Genomic DNA, 9153 nt, shown 5'->3' on the forward strand with positions numbered 1-9153 from the left:
CTAGGGTTTTCGCGGTGGTCATCGTTAGGAAAGCAGATCGCTAGGTCTTTGTCCCCCAGAGCACTAGGTGTGTTCCGCTGGCCAGCCGTTTTGGTTAGCGGCTGGCGCTAACCGTTGGACAACCTGGCTCTTGGTATAAACCATAACGCCGGATAAGTGAAATACAAGTCATTAGTCTCAAATAATCCATTGCCAGATCAGATTAAATGTTTTGATTTGTAGTTTATATACATATACACACATAGATATTTAAATATATATTTAATATATATTATGTACATGGAGAGAGAGAGAGAGAGACTAGCCCTGATGGCTTAGGGGCTATGCATTCCAGCAAGGTCAGCAGTTCAAAACCACCAGCTGCTCAGTAGGAGACAGATGAGGCGTTCTACTCCTATAAAGATTTATAGCCTTGGAGACCCACAGAGACATTTCTACTGTGTCCTATAAGGTCATTTTTGGCAGTGAGAGAGAACGTACATTCCACAACCACAGTAAATTTGTCTGTTTAATAATTATATTTTCAGAATTGATTTTACTTATTTAGAAAGAAGACTTGGGGCGGGGGTGTGCTTCAAGCGTTTGCAGTCCCTTGCTCACCTCATACAATCCTACCTTAGAGGTGATTGGGGATGGAGGTGGAGAAGATGGAAAGGAGGCTACCCCATGAAAGGGCTTGCCTTTCAAAGCACATAGCTTTCTTAGCTAAACCAGCAGGTTCTCAACTTAGGCCTGAGCAAAGGCAGAACAAACAAGGAAACCTCAGGAAGGGCATGTAAAGAATCACTCCTGGCAGTTGAAGAATCTCCTGGTTCTTCCCCAGGCTTGAATCCAAACAAGGGGCTGGGGTTAGGAAACTGCTTACTCACCAGCTCTCAGATGAGTCCCTTGCAGAATTTCAAGAATCTAGGCACTCCAGAAAGATGGTCCTAGCAGCTCAGGAAGCCAAAAATGAAAGTTAAACTGGACAACAGGGTCTCCTGGGGAACCAAATTTTCCAAGGGGCAGTTATGATTCAGGGGTTCATGATAGATTAGCACCAGACTGAGGCGACTGAAAATACGATGGCTTGCATCAAGCAAACCTTTGTCCTCAAAGTGACTTCTTTGCTTTTTAATTCTTTAGAGAGGTCTTAGGCAGCAAATTTGCCAAATTCAACTCATTGTTTGATTTTTTTTCTTTAAAAAAAAATCATTTTATTAGGGGCTCATATGACTCTTACCACAATCCATACATACATCAATTGTGTAAAGCACATTTGTACATTCATTGCCCTCATCATTCTCAAAACATTTGCTCTCCACAAAGCCCCCAGCATCAGGTCCTCATTTTTTCCCCTCCCTCCCTGCTCCCCCTCCCTCATGAGCCCTTGATCATTTATACATTGTTTATTTTGTCATATCCTGCCCTGTCCCACGTCTCCCTTCACCCACTTTTCTGTTGTCTGACCCCCAGGGAGGAGGTCACATATAGATCCTTGTAATTGGTTCCCTCTTTCCAACCCACCCTCCCTCCATCCTCCCAGTATTGCCACTCACACCACTGGTCCTGAAGGAATCATCCACCCTGGATTCCCTGTGTTTCCAGTTCCTATCGGTACCAGTGTACATCCTCTGGTCTAGCCAGACTTGCAAGGCAGAATTTGGATCATGATAGTGGGGGCCGGGGGAGGGGAGTAGGAAGCATTTAGGAACTAGAGGAAAGTTGTATTTTTCATCGCTGCTACATCACACCCTGTCTGGCTCATCTCCTCCCCGAGACCCCTCTGCAAGGGGATCTCCAGTGGCCTACTTATGGGCTTTGGGTCTCCACTCTGCACTCCCCCAATCATTCACTATGGTAAGATTTTTTGATCTGATGATGCCTTATACCTGATCCCTTTGACACCTCGTGATCGCACAGGCTGGTGTGCTTCTTCCATGTGGGCTTTGTTGCTTCTGAGCTAGATGGCCGCTTGTTTACCTTCAAGCCTTTAAGACCCCAGTCGCTATACCTTTTGATAGCTGGGCACCATCAGCTTTCTTCACCACGTTTGCTTATGCACCCATTTATCTTCAGCTATCGTATCATGGAGGTGAGCACACAATGATATGATTTTTTGTTCTTTGACGCCAGATAACTGATCCCTTCGGCACCTCGTGATCACACAGGCTGATACATTGTTTCATTTTTAACTGATGCTCCCATGAGCATTTATTGTGGATCCAATCAAAATGAAATACTTGACAACTTCAGTCTTTTCTCCACTTACCATGATGTTGTTTATTGGTCAAGTTAAGAGAATTATTTTTCTTTATTAATCATTTTATTGGGGGCTCTTACATATCTCATAACAATCCATAATTCAGTTGTAACAAGTACACTTGTACATATGTTGCCATCATTTCCAAAACATTTTCTTTCCACTTGAGCCCCTGGTATCAGCTCCTTTTTCCCCCCTCTCCCCACCCTCGTGAATCCCTAATCAATTATATATTATTGTTGTTATTTCATCTCTGACACCATCCATGATCTTCCTTCACCCACCTATTATTTGTCCCCCTGAGGGTGGGGCTATATATCCAACCTTGTGATCAGTTCCCCCTTTCTCTCCCCACCCCCTACCCTCATGGTATCGCTACTCCTACTACTGTTCCTGAGGCGTTTATCTGTCCTGGATTCCCTGTGTTGAGAGCTTTTATCTGTACCACTGCACATGTTCCCATCTAGCAGTATTTGTAAGGTAGAATTGGGGTCATGATAATGGGGGGAGGTGGGGCCGAGAATTCAAGAACTAGAGGAATGCTGTGTGTTTCATCTGTGTTGTATTACACCCTCACTGAATCTTCCCTTCCTTGTGACCCTCCTGTGAGGGGATGTCCAATTATCTACAGATGGGCTTTGGGTGTCCTCTCTGACCTTCCTTGTTTGCATCGATATAATTGTTTGTCTTAGATCTTTTGCTACCTGCTACCTGCTACCTGATCCCATCGACATGCCATGTCGTGATCACACAGGCTGGTGTGCCTCTTCCATGTGGGCTTATTTGCTTCCCGGCTAGATGATCGCTTGTTTAACTTCAAGCCTTTAGGATCCCAGGCGCTATCTCTTTTGACAGCCAGGCACCATCCGCTTCTTTTGCTTATGCACCCATTTTGTCTTTAGCACTCAAGTTGGGAAGGTGAGTACCATAGAGTGCCAGGTTAATAGAGCAAAGTGTTCTTGTGTTTTCGGGAGGCCTTGAGCTGAGGCTTTGGTTTTCTCTACATTGAGATGTAATCCATACCAAAAGCTACATGTGGTATTTCAGCAAGTGCTCCAGAGACTCCTGGCTTCAGCAAGCAAGGTTGTGTCATCTGCATACTGCAGGATGTTAATGAACCTTCCTCTAATCCTGATGCTGCATTTTTGTCATAGTCCAGCTTTTCCTGATATTGAGCCATTCACTAGCCTCTGGTACTATTTGAACAACTATTTCTTGGTCTATGTACAGGTTTCATAAGAGCGCAATTAAATGTTATTCAGTTCCCCTTCTTTGCGATGTTATCCATAATTTGTTATGATTCACATAGTAAAACACAAGAAAAATTTTTCTGTTATTTTCTGCTTTCAGCCAGGATACATCTGACATCAGCAATGCTATCCTTCATCTCATGCCCTCTTCCTAACCTGGCTTGAATCTCTGGCACCTCCCTGTTGATGTGCTGCTGAAACTCTTTTTGATTTATCTGGAGCAAGAGTTTACTAGCATTAGATACTAATGATTTTGTTGGATACTTTCATTCCGTATGTTGCCCATAGAATGCTTCTGTATTGTCACTCATGGCTTGAATTTTTTCTTCGGTTCTATCAGCTTGAGAAATATCAAACTTTTTCTTTCCTTTTGACTTACTAACTCCAGGTCTTTGTACATTTCATTATAATTTGTTTTCTTGAGTTGCCCTTTAAAATTTTCTGTGCAATACTTTTGCCTCATCATTCCTTCCATTTGCTTTAACTATGTTGAAGAACAAGTTGTAGAATCTCTTTTTTTTTTTGTAGAGTCTCTCTTGACACCCATTTTTTTTTACTTTTCTGACTTTACTGATCTTTTGCTCTCTCAATGTATAATGCTCTTGATGTCTTCCCACAACTATCAGTCTTCAGTCATTAGTGTGCAATGTATCAAACATGTTCTGAAGGTGGTCTCTAGCATCAGGTGAGATATACTTAAGGTTGCACTTTGGCTCTGGTGGATTAGTTCTAATTTTCTTTAGCTTTAACTTGAACTTGCATAGAGCAATGGGAAATTGATGCTTTGTTCACAGTTGGGCCCCTGATCTTGTTCTGACTGATGATATTCAGCTTCTCCATTGTCTTTTTTCAGAGATGGAGTCAATTTGATTCCTCTATATTCCATTTGGTAAGGTCCATGTGTACAGTTGCCACTTATATTGTGGAAAAAAGGTATTGATACTGAAGAAGTCTTTGGTCTTGCAAAATTCTATCATGTGGTCTCTAGTTTCATTTCTATCTCCAAAGCCATATATATATATATATATATTTATATAAATATATATATATAAAATCATTTTATTGGGGGTTTGTACAGCTCTTATCATAATCCATCCATCCACTGTGTCAAGCACATTTGTACATTTGTTGCCATCATTTTCAAAACATTTTCTTTCTACTTGAGCCCTTGCTATGGGCTCTTCATTTCGCCCCCTCCCTCCACCACCTTCCCTCCCTCATGAACCCTTGACAATTTATAAATTATTATTATTTCATGTCTTACACTGATCGATGTCTCCCTTCACCCACATTTCTGTTGTCTGTCCCCATGGGAGGGGGTTATATGTAGATCATTGTGATTGGCTCCTCCTTTCACTTTGCCCACCACCCCCAATTCCCCTTCCCCTCCTGGTATCACTACTCTCATTATTGGTTGGTCCTGAGGGTTTAATCTGTCCTGAATAGCCTGTGTTTCCAGCTCTTATCTGTACCCATGTACATGCTCTGATCTAGCCGGATTTGTAAGGTAGAATTGGGGTCATGACAGTGGCGGGGGTGAGGGAGAGCATTTAAGAACTAGAGGAAAGATGTATGTTTCTTCAGTGCTATACTTCACCCTAACTGACTTATCTCTTCCTTGTGATCCTTCTGTAAGGGGATGTCCAGTTGTCTACAGATGGGCTTTGGGTCTCCACTCTGTACTCCCCCTCATTCACATTGATATGATATTTTTGTTCTGGGTCTTTGATGCCTGATACCTGATTCCATCGACACGTGATGATCACACAGGCTGGTATGCTTCTTCCACGTGGGCTTTGTTGCTTCTGAGCTAGATGGCTATTTGTTTATCTTCAAGCCTTTCAGACCCTAGATGCTATGTCTTTTGATAGCCAGATATCATCAGCTTTCTTCACCACATTTGCTTATGCACCCATTTTATCCTTGGCGATTGATGCTCAGCCAAGCATCATAGAATGCCAGGTTATTAGAACAAAGTGTTCTTGCATTGAGGGAATACTTGAGTAGAGGCTCAATGTCCATCTGCTACCTTAATACTTAGCATATAAATATATGTACGTAGATCTATTCCCCTATCATATATAAGTATATTCACATATGTACATGTCTGTATTTAGACCTCTATAAATGCCCATTTACTTCCTAGTTCTTTCCTCTATTTCCTTTTACTTTCCTCTTGTCCCTCTATCATGTTCAGCCATCATTCGGGCTTCAGTAATTCCTCTTGGTAACATTGCCCTTGATCAAGCCCTACCAGGCATCCTATGCCCTTCTCACCATTCATTTTAGATCACGTGTTCCCTTGTCCCTGGGTTTGTTAACACCCACTTCCTTTCCCACGCCTCCCCCTCTTCCATGTCCCCCTGAACTGTGGTCCCATTGTTTTCTCCTCTGGATTGTTTATCCCACCCATCTTATCTAGATAGACATTCAGAGACAATAATAAGCAAAAAAACAAGACTGCAAAACAAAACAACAAAAGAAAACAAACAACAACCACAAAAAAACCAATGACAAAAAAAGAAAGAAAAGAAAAGCCTAGAAATAGTTCCAGGTATGTTTGTTAACCTTTAGGAGTGTTTTCCAGTCCAGTCTGATGGGGTGCCATGCCCTGGCCCCAAGGTCTATTTTTGGCATTCCCTGGACTTCATTGCTTTGCTCCCCTTGCTGCTCTGTTGCACACCCCTAGCATTTTGCCCTGGTATGGTGGGGTCAGAGCAGGCACAATTCCCGCACTGTGCCACCAGTGATGTCCCTCATAGCGCTATGGGTCAGTGAGGGCAAAACCATATTTTTTACTACCAAGCCATCTCCTTGGTTTCCAGTTTTCATATTTAAGTCACCAGTAACCACCAATGCATCTTGACTGCATATTTGATCAATTTTAGAATGAAGTTGGTAGAAATCTCCCATTTTTGAGTCATTGGCTTTAGTGGTTGTGGTGTAAATCTGATTACTAGTGGTATTATCATCCCTGTAGGTATATAGATATTTTCCCATCACAGATAGCAATTATACTTAAAGATAGATCTTAAAATCTTCTCTCTTTTTTTTTAATCTTCTTTTTGACAGTGAATGTGATATCATTCCTTTTGGATTTGGCTTTCTCGGCATAGTAAACCATATGTCCACAGTAAAGATTACGTATTGGGAAATGCTATGAGGCAGTTCTACTCTGTCACATGAGTCTGATATCAGTCAGAATGGCCTCAACGGCACACACAACAACAACAACAACAACTTATTTCTGTGGATGATGACTTAGAAGGCCTCCAATCTTAGGTTTGTACATAATGCTTGGTCTACACCTGATTCAATCCTTATATTTTGGGTGTAACCCTTGGAAGTGGAATGGCAGGTGTTTAGCACATGTGAGTTGTAAATTTCTACAGACGTTAATAAATTATCCTGAAAGAAGACTGCACCAATTTGTACTCCCACCAATACGTCTGAATGCACCTTCGTTCCCTCCCATCCTCACCAGTGAGTGATTTATCACCTAATACAAACCTGTTCCGGGGGGGAAAAACCTCTCAAACCAAACTCACCGCCATGGCGTCAATTGCCACTCATCCAAGTGGCTGGTGGGTTCAAATTGCTGACCTTGTGGTTACCAGGCCAACATGCAACCCCTTAGGCCGTCAGGACTCCTTACCTTATAGAAAAACTCCAAATTCATTGCCATTGAGTCGATGCCAACTCCTAGTGACCCTATAGGACCGGGTAGAACTGCTCCTGTGGATTTCTGAGACTGTCACTATGGGAGTAGAAAGTTCCGTCTTTCTCCCTATGAGTGGCTGGTGGTTTGGAACTGCTGACCTCGCAGTTAGCAGCCCAATGTGTAACCACTGCGCCACCAGGGCTCCTACCTTATAGAAAGGGAAGATTACATTAGTAAAAGCAAGTGGGGGGCCCTAAAGCACCACCAGTGAACAAAAAGGCTTAGTAAGTGTTAGCATTGGTGTCTCAACAGCACTGCATTTCTTCTTGCTGAAGGTTCACCACTCCATGTATGCTCCCCCCACCCCTGGTTTTGAATTCCAGTTGAGCAAGACTGGACAAGTTTCTTAGCCTCTCTGGGACCCAGTGTCCTATTCTGCACACATGGGATTGCGATGAATCAGAATTAAACTGATGGCAACTTCCAACACCCATATGAGAATCATAGCAAAGATCTCTCTCTCTGGGTTTGGTAGGAGGATTAAAGCTTGTTTTTTTTAAAGTACATAAAGTGGAAGCCCATAATAGTTTAATACATGACAACTTTCTTCCCCTCCCATATTTTATTTTTTGAAAATTTCAAGTCTATGAAACTTGCAAAACAATAGCACCATGCATACTCACATCGTTCCAGCGATGTCAGGAGCCCTGGTGGCACTGTAGGGTAGGTAGGCATTGGACTGCTAATGGCAAAGTTAGCGGTTCAAATCTACCAGCTGCTCTTCGGGGGAAAGTTGAAGCTTTCTGCGCCTGTAAAGAGTGTGTTCCAGCCTTAGAAACCTATAGGATTATTTCTACTCTGCCCTATAGGGTCACTATAAGTCAAAAGCAACTCAATGACAATGAAGGTTTTTTTGTATTTGTTTTCTTTGCGTAGATTTGCCAATTTGAACATTTTGTGACATTTGTTTTGTGTGTACGTGTCTCTAGCTGGCTGCGTTAGGTTGTTAAGTGCCCTCCAGTTAGTTGGCCTCATAGTAGCCCTCAGGACAGCAGAAGGAGCCATGGCCTGGTCCTGGGCCAGCCTCATAACCGTTGCTGGGTTTGAATCCATCCTTGCAGCCAGTGGGTCGATCGCTCTTGTTGCGGGAGTTTCTACTTTTTGCTAAGTAGGAGCTCCTTTTCCGGGGACTGTTTCCCTCGGCTGACACGTCTGAAGTAGTTGGGATGAAGTCTCACTGGCCTCTTTTCAAGGAACATCCTGTCTGTTCTTCTTCCAAGACGGAATTCTTATGTTTTCTGGCAGTCCACAGTCTATTCCTGGAGCCCTGATGGCATAGTGTTTACAAGTTGGGCTGTCATCTGCTAGGTCTCCAGTTCGAAACCATCAGCCACTCCATGAGAGAAAGACAGGGCTTTCTCCTCCTGTAGACAGTTATAATCTCAGAAACGCACAGGGACAGTTCTGCCCTGTCCTGTAGAGTTGCTACGAGTTGGCATTGACTTCGATGGAAGGGGGTTTTGGTTTTATGGTATAGCCAATATCCTTGGCCAGCACCATAATTCAAATGCATCGATTCTTATTTGGTCTTCTATCTATGCACACATGTTTTTATAAGCCATTTGAATGCTAATTGTAAACACTGTGATCCTTTACCTCTGAATACATTAGAATGTGCTTCCTAAGAACAAGGAATTCTCCCAGTCACATTGTCACACTCATGAAAGTTAACATCGATACAATACCATAAGGGCCATTTTCAAATTTCCCCATTGTCCCAATAATGTTCATCAGAGATGTGCTTTGTAGTTCTTTATAGCAATTGCTCCCTACCAAGTACTCCCTAGAGCAGTGGTTCACAACCTGTGGGTTTCAACCCCTTTGGGGGGGGGTGTCAAATGACCCTTTCACAGGGGTTGCCTAAGACCATGGGAAAATACATATTTCCGCAGACACCACCCACACGCAGATATGCCCACATACGAGTACCCAGCATGATG

The sequence above is a fragment of the Echinops telfairi genome, unplaced genomic scaffold (assembly GCF_000313985.2).
Source record: "Echinops telfairi isolate 266 unplaced genomic scaffold, ASM31398v2 ScPeMD7_18;HRSCAF=68, whole genome shotgun sequence".
Lineage (NCBI taxonomy): Eukaryota > Metazoa > Chordata > Mammalia > Afrosoricida > Tenrecidae > Echinops > Echinops telfairi.